At 44.6% G+C, this 23,407-nt stretch overlaps 1 protein-coding gene and 1 non-coding gene across 2 annotated transcripts in view; both read right to left on the bottom strand.

Annotated features, from left to right (window-relative positions):
* Nucleotides 1-23,407, bottom strand: part of MYO1E (myosin IE) — a 194,779-nt gene that overhangs the window by 144,695 nt on the left and 26,677 nt on the right. The window lies entirely within an intron of this gene.
* Nucleotides 14,130-14,202, bottom strand: TRNAR-CCU (transfer RNA arginine (anticodon CCU)). Its single transcript has one exon. It is a non-coding gene; the product is annotated as a tRNA-Arg (tRNA).

The following is a 23,407-nucleotide window of genomic DNA, read 5'->3' as shown; positions in this document are numbered from 1 at the left end:
TACTGAAGAAGGGGACACAGGGGACCCAGCTGATAGATAAAAGCAGCGGAGTGGCTGGGACCAGCCAGTGTGGGCAAGGGACAAAACGGGCACCAGATTCTGCCTCTCAAACTCGATCTCCATTAATCCCAATTACAATTCTGACATTTCCTTCTCACCTTCACTCTCACGGTTTGCTACATATACTCGAAGACCCCTAACCCAGCCCTCCGGGGTGAGTATGCAATTGATAATGATTCCAATGAGTTTAAAGCAAATTCTCTGCAGGAATTTGTTTATAATTTCTTTCTCTTAATTTATTTATGTTTTATTTCCAGAAGGAGAGAATGGCAGAAATAGCTCTGGCCCATAGAGTCAGAAAGCCTGGAAGAAGACGGAGAAGGAAGATTGAAGACAAAGGGAAAGGTAATGAATAGTGTGGGGCACCAGCTCTGAGCCGTCACTTTACACTCATGTCAATTACACAATGTTAATTGACATTTATCCTCACAATAATCCTGTAAGGATGGTGCTATTGGTCCATTACTGATGAGAAAAGCTCCAAAGGTTGGAGAAGTTAAGAGTCTTGTCCAAACACTAACCCCCACCCCGAAAAACAACATCAGGACTTCTGCCCTGCAAGGAATTTTCCATTCCATGGTTGTGAAAACCAAATGAGATAATGGATACAAAAAATAGCTCCTGCAGAGTGAGAGAATATTATGATGGTGATGCCAGGACCCTGCAACTTAGGTTCTCTAAGAAGGTCTGAGTCTCCCTGGAGGTCAGCCAGTCACTCAGTCAGGCTGGATGATGGCTGGGAACGGACCTGAACAAAGGGCCTGCAGGGCTGAACTTAGCAGGTTAGTGGTGGCCATTCCCCTAGACAACCACACCGCATTTACTTGAACCTTCTCAAGAGGTTGTGGGCCAAAATTTGTACCTTTTGTCCCCTATCCCCATAGATTCCCAAGATTACTCCTTACTTTGTTCCATATTATTTCCTTTTTATTACTCTCCTTTCCAGGATAGTGAAGCATAATTGTAGTTAACTGGGGAAGGACAAAGAAAGAGAAGCTTCTCTATAAAGTCTTGTTTATCTTCAAGACACAAATATAGGGGTGCCTGGGTGGCTCAGTCGTTAAGCGTCTGCCTTCGGCTCAGGTCATGATCCCAGGGTCCTGGGATCAAGCCCTGCACGGGGCTCCCCGCTCGGCAGGAAGCCTGCTTCTCTCTCTCCCACTCCCCCTGCTTGTGTTCCCTCTCTCGCTGTCTCTCTCTCTGTCAAATAAATAAATAAAATCTTAAAAAAAAAAAAAAAGACACAAATATATACATGCATAACATATAGGGAGTTATTATACACCTATATATATACACAAACACACATGCACATTTTTTAGCAGGCTAAGAATTACCCTTGAGTTCTTCCTCCCCCCACACCACTCCTGTTGGTTCTACTTGGGACCTGTTCCCCACTCTACCCCTCCTCTAGTCTTAAGTCACTGCCTTACTTAGGGTCTCATTATTTCTCACCTGCAATAGCATCCTAACTGGTCTTTGGGTCAGTGCCCCACCTCCTGCTGCTTTGGTCCTGTGTTTCCTTCCTTCATAATTACTTAAGTGAGCTGCCATATTACTCAAGGTGGAGGGAGCTTCCTAACTCCTTATGGGCACATTCCCCAGGCAAGTTGACTAGCTGGATATAGCAGCAAGCCCATTGCTATCTTAAGCCCTAAAATAATAAGATGTAGCAAAGTAAGTGTTTGTTATGGGTTGAACGGTGTCCTCCTCCAAAAAAAGATATGCTGCTCCAGTACTTGTGAATGTGACCTTATTTGGAAATAGGGTCTTCGTAGATGTAATAAAGTTAAAATGAGGTCATTAGGGTGGGCCTCAATCCAGTATGACTGATGTCCTTATAAGAATAGACAGGCATGTAGAGAGGCCATGTGATGACAGAGGCAGAGATGGGAGTGATGCATCTAGAAACCAAGAATTGCACAACACCAGAAGCCAAGAGAAAGACATGGAACGCATTCTCCCCTAAAGCCTTCAGAGAGTGCATGGTCCCACTGAAAGCTTGATTTTAGATTTTAGCCTCCAGAAGTGTAAGCAAATCAATTTCTCTTTATTAAGCCACCTAGTTTGTGTGGTCATTTGCTAAGGTAGCCCGAGGAAACTAACACAGGATCTTTTAAAAGGTGGGAAGAGTTGACCATCAAGAAAGAACCCTTCAAGTAAAAGCTCCTTCATGAGTTTGCCTCTGCTACTTACCTCCTCTGTAAGAAGCCCGGGGCCTCCAGAATTATGGTTCTAAAGAACACGCTTGATGATGTCATTCCCTTTTTTGAAAAGCCTCCCATTTTCAGGGGCGCCTGAGTGGCTCAGTGGGTTGAGTATCTGACTCTTAGTTTCAGCCCAGGTCTTGATCTCAGGGTCCTGGCATTGAGCCCTGCATCAGGCTCTGTGCTCAGCATGGGGTCTGCTCGAGGAGTCTCTCTCCCTCTCCCTCTGCCCCTCCCCCCACTCAAGTGCACTGGCGTGCATGCGCTCTCTCTCAAATAAATAAACCTTTTAAAATAATAATAAAAATAAAAAGCCTTGCATTTTCTGTAAGACAGAGTCCAAGCCCCTAATATACCATGTAAGGCCTTCACAGTCTGGTCCCAAACTGCCTGTCCAACATAAGTGCTCTCTGTCTGTCCCCTCCCCAACTCCCTCCCTACATGCTGACCCCCAGTCATCACGCTGCCCTAGAGTCCAGCGACTGATTCTCATACACAGTGGACAACAGGCGTGGTGAAAGCAACTGGCCAGGGCGGCCCTGAGAGTGGACCTGGGCATCCACCATACTGAGCAAGCCCATGATGCCCTTTCTCTAGAAGACCAAAAGCTGGGCAATGCTGGATCAGGCAGAAGGATCTGTGGCTCTGGGCACCAAAGGCACAGGCATGATCTGGTGCCTAAGTATTAAGCAATTACCACTTGATGATACATGCAGCATTCTACTTCCTCTCTGAATTCACTTTGAACCTTCATCAGTCAATAAACTAATGAGTTATCTACAATGTACTGCGCCCCCTGCTCGGTGCCAGGACACAGAGAAGAGTGTCTGAGGTGTGTCAAGTTCACTAATCCAATCAGGCTGGTCTAGCCGGGGAAAGGACTAATCCGAAAGGTGCAAGAGACACAAGGCAGCAGATTCCATTCTGGGGGCTTCCGTTAAAAACTGGAAGAGTTCCGAGAACGGAAGTGACCTGAATGGACTGGAACAGTCAGGAAAGAGTAGGTGGAGGGGATGGGAACGGAGGTGGCGCCTGGCAGATGCAGGGGACTTAGCTGGCCAGCGGGAGGAGGGAGACTTTGCAGGGACAACACAATCGAAGGCCCAGAAGCAGGAGGAACAGACATCACGGCTCCCGGGGAAACCTAGTTTTCAAAGCACCGTTCTTAATTAGTCTAGTTCACCAAGGGGGCCTCCAGGGGGCCTCTGGTTTGTGCAGACCACACAAACTAGGTGGCTCTGCAATATCAGCAGCACCTGGAAACGGGACAGAAATGCAAAGTCTTGGCCCCGCCCCCAACCCAGTGAATGAGATGCTCTCGGCGTGGGGGGTGGGGCTCCCCCACCCGAGTTTCTACACATTCTCCAGGGGATTCGGATGCAGGCTGAAGTTTTTGAGAACTGCTGCTCTCGGGAGAAGACATGTTATAAATAAACTTATAATGTCTATTCCTACAGAGGAAACTTTTAAATCGTCTCCTACTTTTACTTCATTTCATTTAGTTTTCGATAGACCCGAAATGGCCGAGCAGCAACACGTGCCAAGCACAAGGCAGAGACAGCTGTGTGCACACGTGAGTACGTGTGTGTCCAAAGACCACATCAGTCATCTGACTGCCAGGAAGTAACTGTTTAACACACATCTGAGAAAGATCTAGAAAAATGAGTTATTTAATGCAGCAGCACCGCTCGGATGTCACAGTCCTATGGGATAAGAAATTTTATATACTAAAGATAAAGACAGTGATTGAATGTGGCTACCTAGACCCCAGAAATAATAATAGGAGTATAGATACAACCACTTCCCTTGTTGCCCTATCATCTTTCCGTGATCATCTGGGGGCTAGTTCTCCTATTTCCACACACCAGAGATAAGAACCCCACACTCTTTCGTGTTCGGAGCTTCTGTACTTGAAGACCGCCAACAATCCCCTATTTTCACCACTCCTGCCAAATGAAGGTTGGGTTTCCTTTGATTTGTGTTGGGCCTGCAGCTCCTCGTTAAGTAAACTAGGACTCCAGGTCCAGCCCATGCATTCAAGAAGAGAAAAATAGAAGGAATCAAAGTGAATGGTAGCGAGGGAAGGAGGGGAAGTTCCCTGGAAGTCTAAAAGTAGGAACCAAGGATGGTATTTTTGGCTGGGGACTTTCTGTACCACATGAAATTATGAGAATGACTTAATTGTTCCTGTGCGTTCGAAACCCAAGAGAGAGCATAATGGCTGGGTTACACCCAGACGGACTGGAGCGGGAGTTAGACAGGGTGGCCTCCTGCCAACCAAACCTGCTCTGCAAACATGACCGGCTGGCTGCCTCGGTGGTGTTTTCGGGGCCAGGCCAAGTCTGATGATGGCTGGCTTTGCTTCCCCAAAGGAGACAGGGTGCTATGTTACAGATGGCTCCCATTTCAGGGGGTGGGCTCCAGAAAGCTGGGGTTCTAGTCTTTTCTCTATGTAGTGGCTATATGCACCCAGGCAGCAATTTTAACTTTTCTCTGTCTCCTCATCTACTGGAAGAGATAAGGCACACTCTATGTGTCTTGGCTGTATCACAGAATGGTGGTAGGAACACATAAGAAAAAAGACACAAAGAACATCCTTTGGAAAATTAAGATTGCTATACTGTAGGGAGTTATTCCTGGACTCTGGTTTTCGCCTAGTATCTTTTGTACCCCTCTTCTTATTGGCAGATGCCTTCTGGGCTGCCTGCCCTGCTTCCCTTTCTGCAGTAGGTGGTGGTCATGATGGCTGATGCCTCGCCACCTGGCCGCAGGAGAAGACCCCTGACCCAAGCCAGGGCCATCAGATTATCATTCCCAGGAATTTATAATAGAGTGGCTTAGCGGCTGAGTTCTTGGTGGCTTGGACTCATTTACACTACCCTAGTGGTTCCTATCAGGGGCACTTCTACTCCCCGGGGGCATTTGGTGATGTCAATTTTTGGCTGTCACAACGAGGAGGGGCTACTGTTGGCATCTTGTGGGTAGAGACCAGGGACGCTGCTAAACATCCTCCAGCGCACAGGACAGCCCCTCATAACGAAGAATCATGTGGCCCCAAATGTCAGTAGTACCAAGCATGAGAAACCCTGCACGAGAGCAGAGGTTGCAAGGCAAACGGCTCCCGGGGCCAGCAGGATACAAAAGGGACGAGCCAGGCAGTGGGGAAGTGGGCTGACTGGCAATGGGGGGCTCTGAGGAAGAGAGCAGTCACTGTGTGCCTCCAGCCAGGTGTTACCATGGGGGAACTGGGACTTAAGCTTGTCAGTTCTGAGTTATCCAGATAAGCTAGAAAACTGGATTTTCATGTAAAATCTGATTTTTAAAAATTTATTGTTTTAAGTAAGCTCTACACCCAACGTGGGGGGCCTGAACTCACGACCCCAAGATCAAGAGTCGCGTGCTCTACCGACTGAACCAGCCAGGTGCCCCAAATCTGATTTTTTAATGCCGGCTCAGATTTTCTGAAACATATGGGCCAAATAAATACATCTCCAGGCCTCGTGGAGGCTGGGGTGTCACCACTTTACAACGTCTGGTCTAGAGAGAAGATCAAAAGCCTTCTTCCCTTGAGCCCCTGGAAGCCCAAGGAAGTGGTCTTCCCTCCACTTCCTTGGATTTGTGAGGCAGCCCAGGAGGTCCCTTGCACCCCCAAAGCCTTCTCTAGCGCACATGCCTGCCATTCTCCCTCACACTCACTTCTTCAGTGACATCTTGGACCTGATGTGCCATCTCCTCCCAAATAAGAATTCAATCTCCCAGGGTTGGAAGAGACCCTGGAAAAAGGTCTAGTCCTGACCTGCCAGGAAAAATCTTTGACATATTACTTAACCCCTCTAAGCCTCAGTTTCCTCATTTGTAAAACCTGGGTAAGAATAATAATACTTTTTCAGGCTGCTAGGAAGATTGAGTTCATATATCACCTCAACCTCCCTCTTGAATCCTTAGCACTTTGGAAATAATACTTCAATGCTGTAATAAAAATAAGAAAACCAGCACACTTAGATCATGATTAATGTCAATATTTGCTTGCGGCTTAGCCTAAAAATTCACACAGGGTGGAACTTGAACATTCAATCACTTTCCCAGGACGAATAAGCCATGTCTCATCAGTTACTGAGACACATTGCTGGAACACTTTACGGACGCCGAGGAGTATTTTGTGTGTTGATGTATGGGGGACCAACCAGTACCGGGGTGATTTGGCTTGTGGTGATTCCGAGAAGGGGCATGAACAGCAGGAGACACGGCGAGCAAGGAGCGGGCAACTCTCAAGCCATCCAACCACCACTCGCAAAAAAAGAAAAAAAGTATCCAAGAAATTCTCGGGCCAGAGCACAACAATCTTTCACCATCTTAAGAATTTAGTGAATTCAGGTTTATGGCAAATCTAACCTGTCACAAGGGCTGTAGCATTCTTAGCTGCCGCCAAGCCATTCTGGCCTGAATTCTTGCCAAGGCTACTTGACCCTCATAAAAATCCTGGACAGTGGAGTGGGGGCCATTTTTTCCCTCTGCCTTTGAAAAGCTTCCTTGACAACACCCATTACAAAGAGAACAGGGTCTGCTCTCCAGACTGGAGGCCAAAATGCTAATTAACTAATAGCCACGTCTGCCAAAAAAATTTGTGGGTAGTACTCTCTCCTTCTAGCAGTATTAGAGAGAGAAAGGGAATGCAAATGAAGAAAATCTAGAAAGAATCCTGATATTAATACCAAATGATCACATGTGTTTTTTCACAGCTGTCCTTCCTACTTTACTTCTGATCACTTTTTTGTCACTATAAACTGGTCTTTCAATGACAAAATCATTTCATCACATATGGACTGGATACTGATTCTGTTGCTTTCCACTGCCGACTTCACAGAGGATTTATGTGAGTCTTCTGGATTCGTTAGCAATTGTTTCATTATTTCTATGAAAGCATTGTGCTATGTAAGGAAGATATCATACAAAGCAAATAATGCATACTAAAAATTGAAACTATACTAGGAAAATAAATCTGGATTCAGTCCAAGTACTGGTGAAAGCTGATATTAAGATATCACTCATAGGGCGCCTGGGTGGCTCAGATGGTTAAGCGTCTGCCTTCGGCTCAGGTCATGATCCCAGGGTCCTGGGATCGAGTCCCACATCAGGCTCCCTGCTCCTTGGGAGCCTGCTTCTCCCTCTGCCTCTCTCTCTCTCTCTCTCTGTCTCTCATGAATAAATAAATCAAATCTTAAAAAAAAAAAAAAAGATATCACTCATAAATGCTAACAACTGCCCACAGCTTTAGCAGTAGCAGAACCCCCCAAATAACCCCTATATCCCGAGAGTATTTTGGAGCATTCAGTTGCATTCTTGCGAGGAGTGGTTTCCTCCCTAGGCAGGGAAGAAGGTGCATCTGATGTTTTGCAGTTTGGGAATGCAAAGGGGGCATTATACTTTCCAATCTTGCTCTATCCCTCCATCCATTCAATAAATATCTACTGAGTGCCTATTATGTGCCAGACACTTTGCTGCGAGTTGGGTGACAGAGATGAACAACACATGTATGTTGCCTGCCCTCGCAGAGCTTACAGTCCAATGAGCCAAAGAGACAGGTTAACAAGCAATTCCAACAGTTTGATAAGAGTCATGTAAGGTAAGACAGGCGCTTCCTTCTCTTTCTCCTCCCCAAAGAAACTTGGAGCAAGGGACCACAAGAATTTAATCTGATGTGAGTCATGCAAACAGTCACAATTCTGGGAGCAAACTCTAAGCTCACCATCATCAAGGCAAACCAACAGAAGAAGTAACTTGAGAAGAGAGCAGTGACAGAGACCTTCATCAAGAAGGGGAGGCAGAAAGTGAGGGATAGACTTTGGACATCAGATTGTGTGGCTTGCTGGGAGCCTGGAGTCCTAGGAAAAGCAATGAGAGCAGTTCCAGGAAAGAGTCCGTAGGGCATCAGGGAAAGTGTGGGACAGTTACAGTCAGGGACTTCCCCAAATCCTGTATATGGGCTAATAAATCCAACCGTTGTGATAACCCCACGAAGCGGGTACTATTATTATCATACTCCCAGTCTACAAACAAGATAGCTGAGGTAATGAGGGTACAAAACTTGTCCAAGCTTGTTAGTTAGTCATGGCGCCAGGATTCAAGCATACCTAGCCTGGGTTTCATACTAAATGCGTGTCAAAGATTTTAGACATGCCTTAGTGGAAAATGAGGGGTCACGGAGGATTTTTAAGCAAGGTACCATGTAATTAAAACATTGACTTCAGAATTCACGTAGTCACTGAACGCAGAATGAACTGCAGGGGAAGGGGGAAGGCAACAGGCATTTAACGAATGCCTCAGGTGCGCCCAGACCTCTTCAGACATGATCTTATAATTCTACCTCATTATCCAACGAGCACTCCGGAAGAGGCAGATTTCCATTTTACTGATACTGAAATTAAATCTCAAAATGGTACATAAATTGTGCATTCACTCCTGTACGTGGTGGAATCAGATTTCGAACCCAAGTGAGGCTACCATTAGAGTCCCCACTATTCCTACCACACTGTCCTGGAAATATTGGAGGCTTCCAAGAAGCTAGGTGGTAGGTTTTCTAAATTGTCAAAATGAGTGGTGATGAGAATTAGAGGAAGGGGTGGGTGGGAGACCTGGTAAGTCAAGGGAAAGATGGAGGCAAAAAAAAAAAAAAAAAAGAAATGACATCAGGATTTCAAAATTATTTTACTTGAGTATGGGAGGCAGGAAGTAGTAGAAGCAGCCTTCCAGAATGGTGACTGAGAGTATTAGCATTTATTGAGCACTTACTATTTGCCAGGCAACGTACTAAGGGCATTAGATGTGCCAATTAACTTCTCACAAGACTCCTCATTAACCACATTTTAAAGAGGAGGCAACCTGAGTAAGTTACCTGAGATCACACAGTGAACAAACTGCAAAGCTGAATTTGAGCTGAACTGACCTATTTAACTTCACGTCTTATAGAAGCCGGACATTTCCTATACGTCTCAGAGGAAACAGGAGACACGATAATGGGTTAAAGATTTGCATGGCTGGGGAATTCCAGAGAAGCAGAACCAGCATAAATGGCTCAATGCCACAAAAAAATAAATTTTAGCTCAAACATGAAGTTTCTGTGGTAACCTGTATTTATTCTTATTTCAAAAGTAAATGGATTATACAAAATTCTTTTTAGGAAGAAAAACGAAAGAAACGCAATTGCCTTTCACATTTCTAATGAGTTTAGCCGTTCAAAAATAAACAAGCTCCCTTCTGAGGCATGAGCTATTAATCACTGGAAATATTCAAGAATGATGTCAGAAACTGTCAGAAGGATTTCTGGACGAGGTGAAGCTGTCACATAAGAACATTGAGATAGAGATCTTTCAACTGGAGGATCCTTCCTGCCTTTTTTTCCTTCGCTGGTCACTCCTCAATGTTACCCTTCTTACATACAGGATGATGTTACCAGACTCTACAGAGACAGGGTGTCCTTTTTGTCACCTCAAGTTATGAAGAAACTGCCACAGCGAAGTTGCACCCATACCTACAAACGGCTTTAACAATTCTACCTTACAAGCTATTTCTTAGTTTTGAAAAGTGAAATTAAAAGGAAAAAGAAGGCCACAGCGTATTTTTTAGATATAGAAGCCCTAACTGTTTCTGGTTAAACAATCCAGACCATGTGAGAATACAGTCAAGTGTTTTTCAGGTTCAAAGTGCTTACGCGGAACATGGGTAGGAAGAAAGCCAAGCACCAGCGATTAGCTGAAAGGAAATTGTCCTGCTTACCTGGCTATTCTAAACACATAAGTAACTCTGTCAGAGGGAAAGTGAAATCTAATTGAGTCCTGACCCAGATTTTATCAATTCTAAGAAACAATTGGGGGTGGGAAGAAGGGACACATTGTTTTGGTTTTGCATTTTAACATATCTGAAATCAGACTCTATATTACAACCCATGACATGTCTCCATTTAGTTATTAGCATTTTTCTTTCTTAAAGGTACATAAAGGGGCCTGGGTGGCTCAGTCGGTTAAGCGTCTGCCTTCGGCTCAGGTCATGATTCCAGGATCGAGCCCCGCCTTGGGCTCCCTGCTCGGTGGTGAGCCTGCTTCTGCTGCTCCCCCTGCTTGTGCTCTCTCTCTCTCTCTCTGTGTCAATGTCAAATAAGTAAATAAATTCTTTAAGATTTAAAAAAAAAAAAAAAAGGTACATAAAAATGGTGCTTCTTAAAAATCAATGGCAATAGAAACTGGAAATAAGGCTGACAGAAAGTAAACGTCAGTTTCTTAAAAACATAAATAAACCGGCGGAGCCTTAGTCTTGATGAAATATAATAATTTCTGAACATGACGCATAAAGAAACAATTTCCACATGAGAATTAAAATTCAGACTTAAGTGGTACAGTGTGTGACTCTTGACCTCAGGGTTGTGAGTTCGAGCCCCACGTTGGGTGTGGAGATTTTTTAAAAATAAAATCCTAAAAAGTAAAATAAATAAAATTCAGACTTAAGAATTAAGGACGCTATGGAGAATGGCTGTGTGCATTTGTCTGATGATCGCATGGGTACTGATGTGTGCTGTGGGCCCTACCGTGCTGGAGGGAGGGGGCGCCTCAAGGTTAAGGGAAAGCAGCAGGCTTGGGATCTGGCTGGCCCATAAGAGCATCTGGGGAGCTCTCACCTTCTATTATTACTAAAGCTTTTGGGGCTCTGGACTTCTTAGTTCGGAGCTACAAAGACCTTTCACATGCCCTCTGTGACTTCTCCGGCCCTAGGAGCCAAGCTGGCTGCCTAGAGACAGAGGAAGCCTCAAAAAGCAGGATGAAAACAGAATCCTAGAGATATCTGAAGTTCAGGACCTAAGTGGGGTGGGGGAGGGAATCTCCTCTTGCCCCAGCTGTATATTTGTGCCCTCAGTCCCAGATGGCAGGACCCACGTTGGCCACAAATCATAAACAGGAAAAGAAAGCTTAGCCAGAAGAAGGAAGGGTAACTCGATTTTCTGAGGTCAAAGAGCATGGCATGAAGTCAGACAAGTACACACACCTATGTGGACAACAAGGCAGAATATGACATCTGGAGTGCTAGGAAACACAGAGTTAACTCTGCTCTACAGTGTCCTCAGTCTGTGAACACACAAAAGTGCCAGTGCTGGTCAAATCTGTGAAATCCTGAATTCTATAAAACAGAACAGTTTGCTTTTTAATTAAAAAAAAAAAGAACATTAGCAAATCAGGCTGTCTTGGGAACTGGGCAGGTTTGGGGGAGTGATGGGGTGCTGGCGAATCTGGGTTGCTTCGAGGCGGGGAGCAGGTGCGGAAGAAGCATCTCAGCGACAGAGCAACCCAAGTTCAAGGTGAACATCCTTGTCCGGGAAGCCTGGGTAGGAGGAAGCCTGTGTTTGCCCCTATTCAAACACCTGGCCCAGAAAGCAGCATACAGCGGAGCCTCAGAATCATTGGCTGCAAGAATGTGCTCGCTTCGGGAGCACATATACATTGGCAGAAAGAACGTCCAAGTGTTGCACCTACTTCTCCTGACAATTAAATAAACTTCAGGAGTCAAATGGGGTCTTCTGTCCTAAAGATGTTAAATGACTCCTCAGAGCCTTATTCTCACAGGGAGTAATGAAGCACAGAGGAGAATCCAGGTTACCTCAATTGCAAGTTGCAAATTTAAAATAATAGTTGGATTTGTTTTTATTTTTAGCATTCTAAGGCTTTTTAGGAAGAAGTGACTTTAGTCTGGGGAACTATATTCCCTTTCAGCAGGATTTCACCGTCTAAACGAATTCAATTTTCCTTTTCTATTAGGGGAAAAAAAAAATCGCCTAATTACATAACCAGAGATTTTGTAGAAATGATCACAGCTTGACGGAAGGCCTTAAATTCCTGTATGAGTCCCAGGCAGCAGGGTGTGTGATCAGCTGACCAGCACATAGCTCCACCATAAACTGCAGGGTGAGATGATTTACATATTTCAACTCGGGGTCTTCTAGAGTTTGATGGTGCAATCCTGTAATATATCCTTTAAAACACAAGGACTAAACTGTATGTCCCATCACTTCATTAGCTTTCTTTCCGTGAAGGCCTAGTAATAGCTGTTTTTAAAAACTAACCGAGCTCGGCGCCTGGGTAGCTCAGTTGGTTAAGCGACTGCCTTCAGCTCAGGTCATGATCCTGGAGTCCCTGGATCAAGTCCCGCATCGGGCTCCCTGCTCGGCAGGGAGTCTGCTTCTCCCTCTGACCCTCCTCCCTCTCATGCTCTCTGTCTCAAATAAATAAATAAAATCTTAAAAAAAAAAAAAAAAAAAAACTAACCGAGCACTTCCTATGTCTTTAAATTAATTCAATTCATTATAATCAAGCCAGCATATCTTTCTTAAACTGATCAATCCAGACTAGAGGAAAGCTGCTGAGTGTAGAAACAGGTGTTAGGCTCATCGTGACCCGATGTTAGCTTAGGCGAGTTTCCGGACTCTCGTATGTAGCCTTGGTTTTCTCACCTGTCACATGAGGGACGCGGATTGACCTCCACAGCCCGTTCCAGTGCTGACCTCTGTGACCTGCCACTAGGGCTGCTCATGGAATCACAATGCGGAGGCAGTTAGGGTCTTCTCATTGCACAAAGGCAAGAACTGGAACTCATGGGAATGGGCAAAAGAAAGCCCCTACACCTTCATTCTTAATGGTCTTGGATACTCGGAGACCAAACTCTGGGCAAGCTCAAAGGTTCAGTTCCTCTTTACTGGGTACATTCTTTATTATCACGTGCTTACAAGAAAAAATGATAATCGTAATAAAAAAAAAAAACCCAGACAGCTACATATTTCTCTCCATACACAAGTAATTCTCACTTCCTCTAGAAAACTGTACCAAATTAGGTGGGTGGGCAGCCTGAACCCACCTTCCAATTTAAAAATCACAAGATGGGGGCGCCTGGGTGGCTCAGTCATTAAGCGACTGCCTTCAGCTCAGTTCATGATCCCGGGGTCCTGGGATCGAGTCCCACATTGGGCTCCCTGCTCAGCCGGGAGCCTGCTTCTCCCTCTCCCACTCCCCCTGCTTGTGATCCCTCTCGCTGTGTCTCTCTCTGTCAAATAAATAAATAAATAAAAATCTTTATAAAAAAAATCACAAGATGTTTCTCATTGTCACATCAACTGGTGATACTTGTTGGCTTTTAAATAATCGTTTCAGCCTAAATGGCTCCTACACAAATGGATTTACATTTGTATGATTGCGTCATTCTGTCTTTGTCTATGGACCTTCCTTTGGTGTTAAAATATGCATTGTAACTTGCGTATTTTATAGCTATGCTTTAATTAAAGATGACGTAATCACTACACAAATTCCTCCCTTGGTCAGTATAGTAGAAAGGACACTGGAAAATGCCTCATGGGGGAGGTATTTTCCTACTTGACTTTTCAACCACACAACTCCATGGTGGAGTCTCCAATCTGGTCCTCCACCTTTTGGCGGACGAGACATTGCCGCTTGTCCCCAAGCACCCATCACAAGTGCTGTCCCGGGTCACCACCGGGCACTGCCAAGACTCAATTCCTGCTTACCTTTCCCTATACCTTTGCCATTTCATAAATATTCTCAGGAAATCTAGTCCTGAGTATTAGTTTATATGCTGGCAGACAGTAAGTACGACTATATAAATGCATGCATTTATTTACTTTAAAAACAGCACCTCTGTGGAAAGTGCAGGAGGGCAAGTATGGAAACAGAGAGACCATTAGCAATATCCTACACCATTCTCGGTGAGAAATAGTGGTTGCTGAATTAGGATGGCAGCTATGGAGTGATGTAAAGCTGTCAGATTCCATTATCTTTTTTTTTTTTTAAGTAGGCTCCACACCCAGTGTGGTGCCCAACATGGGGCTTGAACCCACGACCCTGAGATCAGGAGTCGGACGCTTAACCGACTGAGCCACCCAGGCGCCCCTCCATTATCTCTATAAATAGAAATGATGAGACATTCTGGCTGGGATGTGGGGGGTGAGGGAAAGAATGAAGTCAAGGAAAGGCTGGGTTGGGCTGCCATTTCCAGACACATCCTAGGCAAGGCTGAGGCTCCCCGTCAGTGGGCAAAGGAATGTTAGCCACATGGAGCCCTGTTCCTCCTCCCTCCCCAGCACTATGGGAGCTGTCTTGAGAGAGAAGGTGATGGGCCCAAGAGCACAAGCAGGAGGTGCGGGGGCACACCCCCTGCTGAAGGAGGCAGAGGAGGAGAAAACAAAGCCTCGTAGAGGTTCCCACCTCCGAAGAGCCGAAGCTGGCTGATGGGCCTGAGATGGCGGGGCTGCTACCAGCAGGAGCAGCTGTGGTGGTGACAGTTCCTGATTCCTTTGCACTAGACCCAACGGGCACTGGGCCAGGTGTCAAAGGTATCAGCAGAGAAAGTCAGAGAAAGAGAAAGCTCACCCCTGGGGATTAACTGGGCAGCAGAAGGCCTAGCAGAGTTTGGCCCTGGCTCAAGGCAAAAATAGGAGGTGGGAACAGACCAGTGTACTTTCTTAGAGCACTGGGGAAGTGGCTCTTACTTGGACCTGCGCTACCTCCCAGAGTGGACCGCAAGACAGACTCTGAAGGAGGAGAGAGAACTTGATCCATTTCTAGGCTCAAACGAGGCGCTGAACCAAAGGGGTGCAGGGAGGGTGTCAGAACATGCACTTTACAGCCTCTGTGAACCCCTAGACATGTTGGTGGTGATGGTATCTCTCCAATTCATATGGCACAAAGTAGTAGTAGAAGTATTTTATAAAGACAAACCGTGAAACTTAAAGGACATACACAATGCCAGCTATTCATAAATGAGCCTCATCAAAACACAGCTGTTTTGAGGAATGTGGAAAGGAAATGTGGCCACTTGTGACAAACCTTCTCAACATGGCTGGCCCTGAGGCGAGGACTCCAGCAGACCTCCACATATTGAGCAAATCTGCAGCGGGCTCTGGCGTGGAGCTCACAGCACCCCCAGGGTTAAGCAGTTAGGGCGTGTGATAATCCAAGAAATGGGAAAAGGAGTCGGTACCAGAGTCATTTATATCCACATACTCTTGAGAAAACTAAGGCAAAGAGATAGTACCCACTTAAACTCCATGAGCGGGCACTATGATGCCAAATACAGGTGAGGAAAGTAGCTCAGAACTTGACATTTGGCTAAGTGGGGCAGAGCAGGATTTGAACCCAGCACTCCATTGACACCACAGCTTCATAAAGATGACAGTCATCGGGGCGCTGGGGGGCTCGGTCAGTGAGGCGTCTGCCTTCGGCTCAGGTCATGATCCCAGGGTCCTGGGATCGAGTCCCGCATCGGGCTCCCTGCTCAGCGGGAAGCCTGCTTCTCCCTCTCCCTCTACCGTTCCCCCTGCTCGTGCTCTCTCTCTCTCTCTCAAATAAATAAATAAATAAAATCTTAAAAAGAAGAAAGGATGACTGTCATTAGCAGAAGGTAAGGGGAGGTACTCAAAATGGAATTTGAGCCTAAGGGTAACATAAGCAATAGTTAAGTATGAGAATTATATTAATAATGGCAATGATAGGGTGCCTGGGTGGCTCAGTCGTTAAGCGTCTGCCTTTGGCTCGGGTCATGATCCCAGGGTCCTGGGGTCAAGCCCCGCATCGGGCTCCCTGCTCAGCGGGAAGCCTGCCTCTCCCTCTCCCACTCCCCCTGCCTGTGTTCCCTCTCTGGCTGTCTCGCTCTCTGTCAAATAAATAAATAAAATCTTAAAAAAATAAAAATAAAAATAATGGCAATGATAACTTTTACTGAGTGCTGAGTATGAATTAATTCATCAAATCTTTATTGAGCTCCTACTATGTGCCATGTGCTGTAGACAGTAGGAATACAGCTTCCCCACGGAGCTTACATTTTCATGGAGGAGAGCCCACGCTAGGTCCCATGGGTTATTCCCCACTCAGGGAAGGAATCAGAGGGGTTAAGTGACTTGCCTAATGTGCCATAGCTAGGAAGTGGTGTGGAGCCAGGGCCGGAACTCCCTAGAATCATACGACCAGTCCAGTTCATGAGATACCCCAAAAGCGACCCTCAATGTGCACTGTTGGGAGGAAAATGGACCAAAAGCTCAGAATACAAACATTTGGGGCAGTTCCAAACCAAAAAAGATTTTGACATCTGTTCAAAAGAGTCAAAAGAACACTTTAATGGGCATCCTAGGACCTCTGCAAAGAGGAGAGCAGGGAGCCCACCCAAACGTTCCCACAGTTCAGTGTTCTGTCCAAGTTCATGGCATCGTATGACTTGGTATGGAAACTGTCAGCTGTCAAAGGCTGGGCAGGGCTACTTCCTGTATAACCTCAGCTTTTTTATTCCTCTCAAGGTCTTTCAAAGGGCAAACCACAGCCATTCCCACTTCCCAGAACCCTCTGCTGATTACAGCAACATCAGATCCCCCATGGACAGGGAGGACTGGTATTTCACACATGAAACACTAGAACGCAGATTAATAATTTACCAATGACTCTAAACAAATATTGTTCATGGGGGAAAAAAAACCCTTCACTTTTGAATGGGAAGTTAGTCAGATTACCTCAGGACTTTAAAAAGCAAACTGCAAAATAACCTTCTTAGAATTCAATATTTATTAATGCTGATGGTTCATTTTTTAAGAATTAATCATTCCCAGCTTCAATATTCTGCTTCAACATAAAGTTCACTTTATTCTGCATGTGGATTCCTGCACTCTCTGCCCAAATAAATTAATACATATTCCAGAGTCTGAGGCCACGATCAATGAAAAACCACAGTAAATTCCTAAGCAGTAATAGATATTCCACATGGCTTGAAATGATTGAAGGAGAATTTTCTTAAGGTTAAGAATCAAAGCACTGTAACTGAAGATCTTAAAAATCAAGCAGCAATGGCTTCTCAAGGTATCTGATGTTGACTTCAAGGATCATTTAAGGTAAGTTTCCTCTCCTAGTCTCTCCTTGCTCTCTCTCTCTCTCTCTCTCTCTTTCTCAGTTTCCAGCTCCAAGAGTGGTATAGAGTTGGCATTAGGTCAGTGGCATTAATCTAAAATGACAGTGCAATATGAAAAATGGCAGACTACGTGTGGAGAAAAGTAAGTACTTGAGAAACTATTTGAGAAAAAGTAAACACTTGAGAAAAGGAAATATTCCCAAAGTCTGTTGCCAGGCCTTGGCCTAATCCAATCTATAGGTACATAGTATAAAGAAGAACTGAAAACCATGACAACACACTCTTTTGTAGGTCAATTCCTAAGCAAACTGAAAAATCTTTGATTCAACTTTAGGGTATTTACAAACTAATACCCATTCCATTTAATATTATTCCAGCTGTCCTATCTTTGTGGGAACGATGTAGAACTGGGATCAGCAAACTACAGTCCGTGGGCCAAATCTGGCCCACTGCTTATTTTTGTAAGTAAAGTTTTATTGGAACACAGCCATGCCCATTCATTTATGCGTTCTCTGTGGCTATTTTCATGTACAATGGCAGCGTTGAGGAGTTGCAACAGAGACCATATGGTCTACTAAAATATTTCCCAGATGACCCTTTGCTGACTTGATGCAGAAGAACAATGAGGAAAATCATAAAAGGTATTAGAGCAGTCTTGCACGGTTCATAGTTGTGCTTACTATACTGTGAAAGCACTATGTGGAGCTATCTGGAGAAGTGACAAGCCTTTTTCAAACTGCAATCTACAATTAAAAGAAGCACAACCTTGAGCTAAGGGAAGAGCACTAATATGTGGAATTAGAAGTCAGCAAGATGTCAGAGGAGAAAGACTTTAGAACAAGTGACTGCTCCATATTTTAGGATGAGATGGAGGAGGTAGAACAAAATATACAAATGGCAAGAAAAAGATGGGATGGGCTCACTCTGCTATGCACTGCAATCAGTTTGATCAATGTCAGCCCCCAATTTTTTTTTCTTTTTTTTAAAGTAGGCTCCACATCCAGCATGGAGTCCAACATGGGGCTTGAACTCACAACCTGGTGATCAAGATTTGAGCTGAGATCAAGAGTCAGACGCTTAACTGACTAAGCTGCCCAGGAACCCCAGCCCCAAATTGTTTCTTAGTGGGAAATTATATGGGCACATCAATCTCCTACTTCCAAAAATATTGAGCTGGAAAAATAAATTTGGGTCCCAAATTATCAGTATCTCTTATCTTCCACAATTTGAAATTTACATAGATTAACAGTTGGGAGCACATCTCTAAAAAAATGTAAATCATCCTGTTAGAGCTATAGCAGTCAGTCATTTTCACCTCGATGAGAGTTATTTTAATCACACTGCTTTTCTCTTTCCCTATAGCGAATTCTGGCTTTACAATTCTGTAATTTCACAGTTTGATATCACTACTTGCAGTTCTATTTTATTACTGAAGGATAGGGTGATGTTCAAAAGAGATGGAAGAAATGGACTAATTTAAAGTAAGGACAAAATAGGGCTAATTCGAATAAAATGAAGGCTGAGAGCTCTCTTTCTTACCCCAGAATCTAGGCCCTGGATAAAAACTGACATATGAGTACAAAGTAATTTAAAAGCAAAAAGTACTCTACAATTTTGCAGTACTTTAGCTTTTATCTTCTTTACCATTTTGAGCCCTCAGGCTAGCCTGTGACTGGAAGTAGACATTATTTCCATTTTGCAGATGAGGAACTGTGTTCTCAGAGGAGTAAATCACCTGCTCAAAGTCATGGGTTAAGTATTCAAGGTCTTCTAATTGTTGCTAACTTGCTTGTGAGACAAAGTGCCCGATGGGATTACAGTGTCAATTTAAGGGAAATGAATTCTGGCCTTTTCTACAGCTCTTACAAATACATTTGCCTTCTCAAAATCAAAAGCCCAGTATTTCCAAGTTATGACTCACAGACCGGAATAACCGACCTAGGGCTTCCATTATTTGGTCGTCACTAGGGAAGGTGATATTCATCCTCATTAGGATACAGATTACCCTGAACAACACCAGGAGTCTATATTACAGGTATTTCTAGTTGTAGTATTCCCTGTCCTATAAATCCACAGGAGAGTTGTCACTGACCTGTCTCATGTTAAAGCCGCATGAACTAAATTCCCCCATCACTTGGGTCACCTTTATATTACTACTTAACAGAAGAGATTTCAGGAATTGGTTTTCTTGGTGTCCTACTGGATGCAGCCAATTAGATTGTCAAGACTGGCTCCATATTGTTTTTTAACCAGGTGTTTCCCATTATGTAGACAAACCTAATAGCATCCCCCTCCCCCAACTGTACCCCCTATACCTCAAAAAAGGAATTGAGCTGGGAAGAGATGAATCCCAAATTATTCTTCTTCCTCTTTTTTTTTTTTTTTTTAAGGACTTTATTTATTTGAGAGTGAGTGAGACAGAGAGCACAAGCTGGGGGCGGGGCGGGCAGTGGGAGAGGCAGAGGGAGAAGCAGACTCCTCACTAAGCAAGGAGCCCAATGCAGGGCCCCGGGATCATGACCTGAGCCATAGACACATGCTTAATCGACTGAGCCACCCAGCCACCCCGCCCCACCTCTTTCTTTTTCATGAAGAATTGATGGTCTTTATTTATCAGGACTGGCATATATAGTAACCTCGTGAGCTGACTATTGCTTAATAAACACAACCTAAGTATAATCTACTAATGTCACATTTCTTCTAAGTTCTGAAATTTTATATTCGTATTCCGTGTCTTGCTTGCCCACTTTCTGACTGTAACTATCCAGCTTCATTGCCATCTACTTCTAATATAGTCCATCCACTTACCAACCTTCTGTACACATCGTAAGACTTCCTGCCACTAGGCAGGGGAACTGGAGAAGGGGATGCCTGGCTGGCTCAGTCAATAGAGCATGTGACTCTTGATCTCAGGGTTGTAAGTTCAAGCCCCACGTTGGATGTAGAGATTACTTAAAAATAAAATCTTAAAAAAAAAAAAAGACTTCCTGCTACCACCCACACCCCATTACACGCAGTAGACCTATTTCCCATTGGTGGTATGTCCTTCCTCTGAGCAAACGAATTCCCCACTTCCTTCCAGATCTACTCTCTTCCTGCCTTGATTTCAGCCTCTTTTTTTTTCTTTATTCCTATAATGTGTGTGTGTGTGTGTGTGTGTGTGCGCGCGCGCGCGCGCACGCTCGTGTTTTACCTTAAGAAGTCTCCATGCACAACGTGGACCCCAATGCAGGGCTTGAACTCATGACCCTGAGATCAAGACCTGAGCTGAGATCAAGAGTCCCACGCTTAACCAACTGAGCCACCCAGGCGCCCCCTATAATGTTTACAGTTGAAAGCTGAACCACAAGAATGAGTTCAAGAAATACCCTTTGAGCTTCTAGCACATATCTAAGTAAAACTTTGGAATAGCATGTCTTCTTCATAGGAAAGAGTTACATTTTCTCCCTATGAAACCCTCTGGAAATATGCCCAGGTAATGGGGAAGAGTATGAAAGGTAAGAGACTTCTTGACTGAATAGATTGCATTATTAATCAGTTAACTATGTGGTGGAGGATATAAAAGAAATATAAAAGAATCTCTTATCCTCAAAATTTCTGTAAGCTTACAGGCAGTTAGTTTTTAGTTACTACTATTTTCATAACTCTCCACTCATTAATGCCCTTGGTGAGCATGTAAATATAGACAACTCCTTTCTGGAAGCCAGTTATGGAGTTCCTCTCAAAATGTCACAGGCATATACCCTATGAATCAACAATCCTGCTGCACAGAGTCTACCTAATGGAATACTAGCAGGAGTGTTTAACAAAAATGGAAATAACCCAAATATCCACCAATACTGGATATCTCTGAGTAGCAGAGAAGAGCAGCAACTGGGGGACAAAGTGGTGGTTGACGGAGACACTCAAGATCCAACACAAGAGGTGTATGCGAAGGGTGGGGAAAGAACAACTTCATTCCATCCACCACATCATCAACAAACAACCACCATGTAAAGACTGGAGTCTAGTGGATTTTCCCTATTCTTGGTCTTTGAAAACCAACCAACCAACCAACCAAAACCCACACAAAATGCAGTGAATTATGGGAATTGTTTATTTTTGCAGTTGCTCTCAGGAACTCCTTTTCTACCCGGTTTTTCATTCATTCACTCACTCACTCAATTAATTCAACAAACTGAGCCGCGGCTCCATGCCAGGCACCACACTAAGTACTGGGGAAACAGAAGTGAATAAGACCAGAGCTTCTGCTTCCCTGGGGCCCGTACACTTGTGAGACCATAAGACCAAAATGGAAGATGAGGCCCAGGGGACCTGAACATATCCCCATGATCTTCTGTTAGTTCATCTTACTCATTCTTAGGATGGACACTATAATTTCAAATTAAAATGAATTACTAATGTCTCACACCCAATCAACAGCGGCTGAATGCTTTGCTCTTGGACACGTGGCCATTTTGGACAAATTCTGAGAGGACTATAGGAAACTGCTACTGAATGTCATCTTTTTCCACTCTGGTAACAGCATTCCCCCCCCCCACCCCCACTGGTGACAAAGTGGCAGAAACTGCTCCAGGCCCAAAGCAGAATCAGACAGTAGCAATAAAATGGCCACCAACTTCACCCAAATAGTCTCTAAGGCCTGTGAAGTGTCCATAAGACGATCACACAGAAATCACTTGGCAGGGCTCACCAGCCCCTCCTTGTCACACTGCCAGGGCTTTGGGTTTGGTTGGCAGAGTCAAAAACAGTAGGAGATCTTGAGAAAAACTTGCCAACTCTCTAACACTGAGGATGAGAATTATTTACCTATCAGATTGGCATAAATGTCTCCTTCATTTTGCTCCATTCACCCGGATGCGTCATTTATGGGTACCTGTTCAGAAACCTGGAAGCAAATTAGTAAGCAGACAAAGGAAGCTTATTCACAAAAATGTGTTAACAGTCTTAGATCTCTTATAAGAAAAACGTAACACAATCAAAGACGGTACCAAAGAGAATATTCACACCCTGAGGGGTCCAACCGCAAAAGGGAAAAACAAGGGCATTCACGTGGGACCCAAGCTGACCCCGAATAATCTTTACTCATTCTTTGCATAGCTCATGGCTTTATACTTTCATATCAAACAAAGTACAAATTTGATGTTAAAATTTTAAAAAGAAGAAAAGAACAAGACTTGGCACGCCTTGGTGGGTATGTGTACTAAAAGGTGGACTCTTGGGCGCCTGGGTGGCTCAGCTGGTTAAGCAACTGCCTTCGGCTCAGGTCATGATCCTGGAGTCCCGGGATCGAGTCCCGCATCGGGCTCCCTGCTCGGCGGGGAGTCTGCTTCTCCCTCTGACCCTCCTCCCTCTCATGTGCTCTCTCTCTCATTCTCTCTGTCAAATAAATAAATAAAATCTTTAAAAAAAAAAAAAAAAGGTGGACTCTCATCAAAGAGGGTTAAAATTACTTTAAACCACGGTCAGATGACAAGCACAGGCTGCTGCAGGATGGGAGGTGATCCGCCAAATACCATCAGAATACAAGATTTTAGGGATTTTGAAAGAAAAGCAAGTGATGATTCAGTGGCCACATCAGGAGTGCATGTTTTTTGCATCAACAGATCTGTGCTGAAAATGAATCATAAAAACCCCGCTTGGTTGGGCATCAAGGGCTGCTTTTCACTGTGGTCCTGTGCACATGCCACATGATGTTCAGGGCTGGAAAAGTAGAAGAGGCTTGACCAGGCTCTCTTCCAGCTCTCTCTGAAGTTCAGCACCTGTTTTTCCCAGCTCCTTGGAGGCTAGGACAGACGTGCACTTAAAGGGGATTATACTCGGTGCCCCAGAGAACAGCCACTGCTAAGCAGCCTGAGTATTTATTTACCAATAAACTTCGGCAGGCAGGATGAGGAGACAAAAAACAAAAACAACAACCAATAATTGGACTCCCCTGGAGGATGGTGCAAAGGAACAGTTATGGCTTGAGAGTGTGATAGCCCTGGTTTATATAAAGGATGTTACAAGTGTCGTCTAGAATATACATGGGGCCATTTGCACACGTGCTTCTGATGCCCTTCTCATGTGATTACCTCCTGGCTGTATGATGTGGGGATCTCTCTGGTGACGCCAAAGGACCAGGCCCTTGGTGATCCCTATTTGCAACTCCTCTTCCCAACGACACCCAGCAAAAACCCAAAGCAAAAGAGAATCTTGAA

Source organism: Mirounga angustirostris, unplaced genomic scaffold (genome assembly GCF_029215605.1).
Source record: "Mirounga angustirostris isolate CCGP_5_RB_7025 unplaced genomic scaffold, mMirAng1.0.hap1 SCAF_9, whole genome shotgun sequence".
Lineage (NCBI taxonomy): Eukaryota > Metazoa > Chordata > Mammalia > Carnivora > Phocidae > Mirounga > Mirounga angustirostris.
This window is presented reverse-complemented; position numbering and strand designations above follow the sequence as displayed.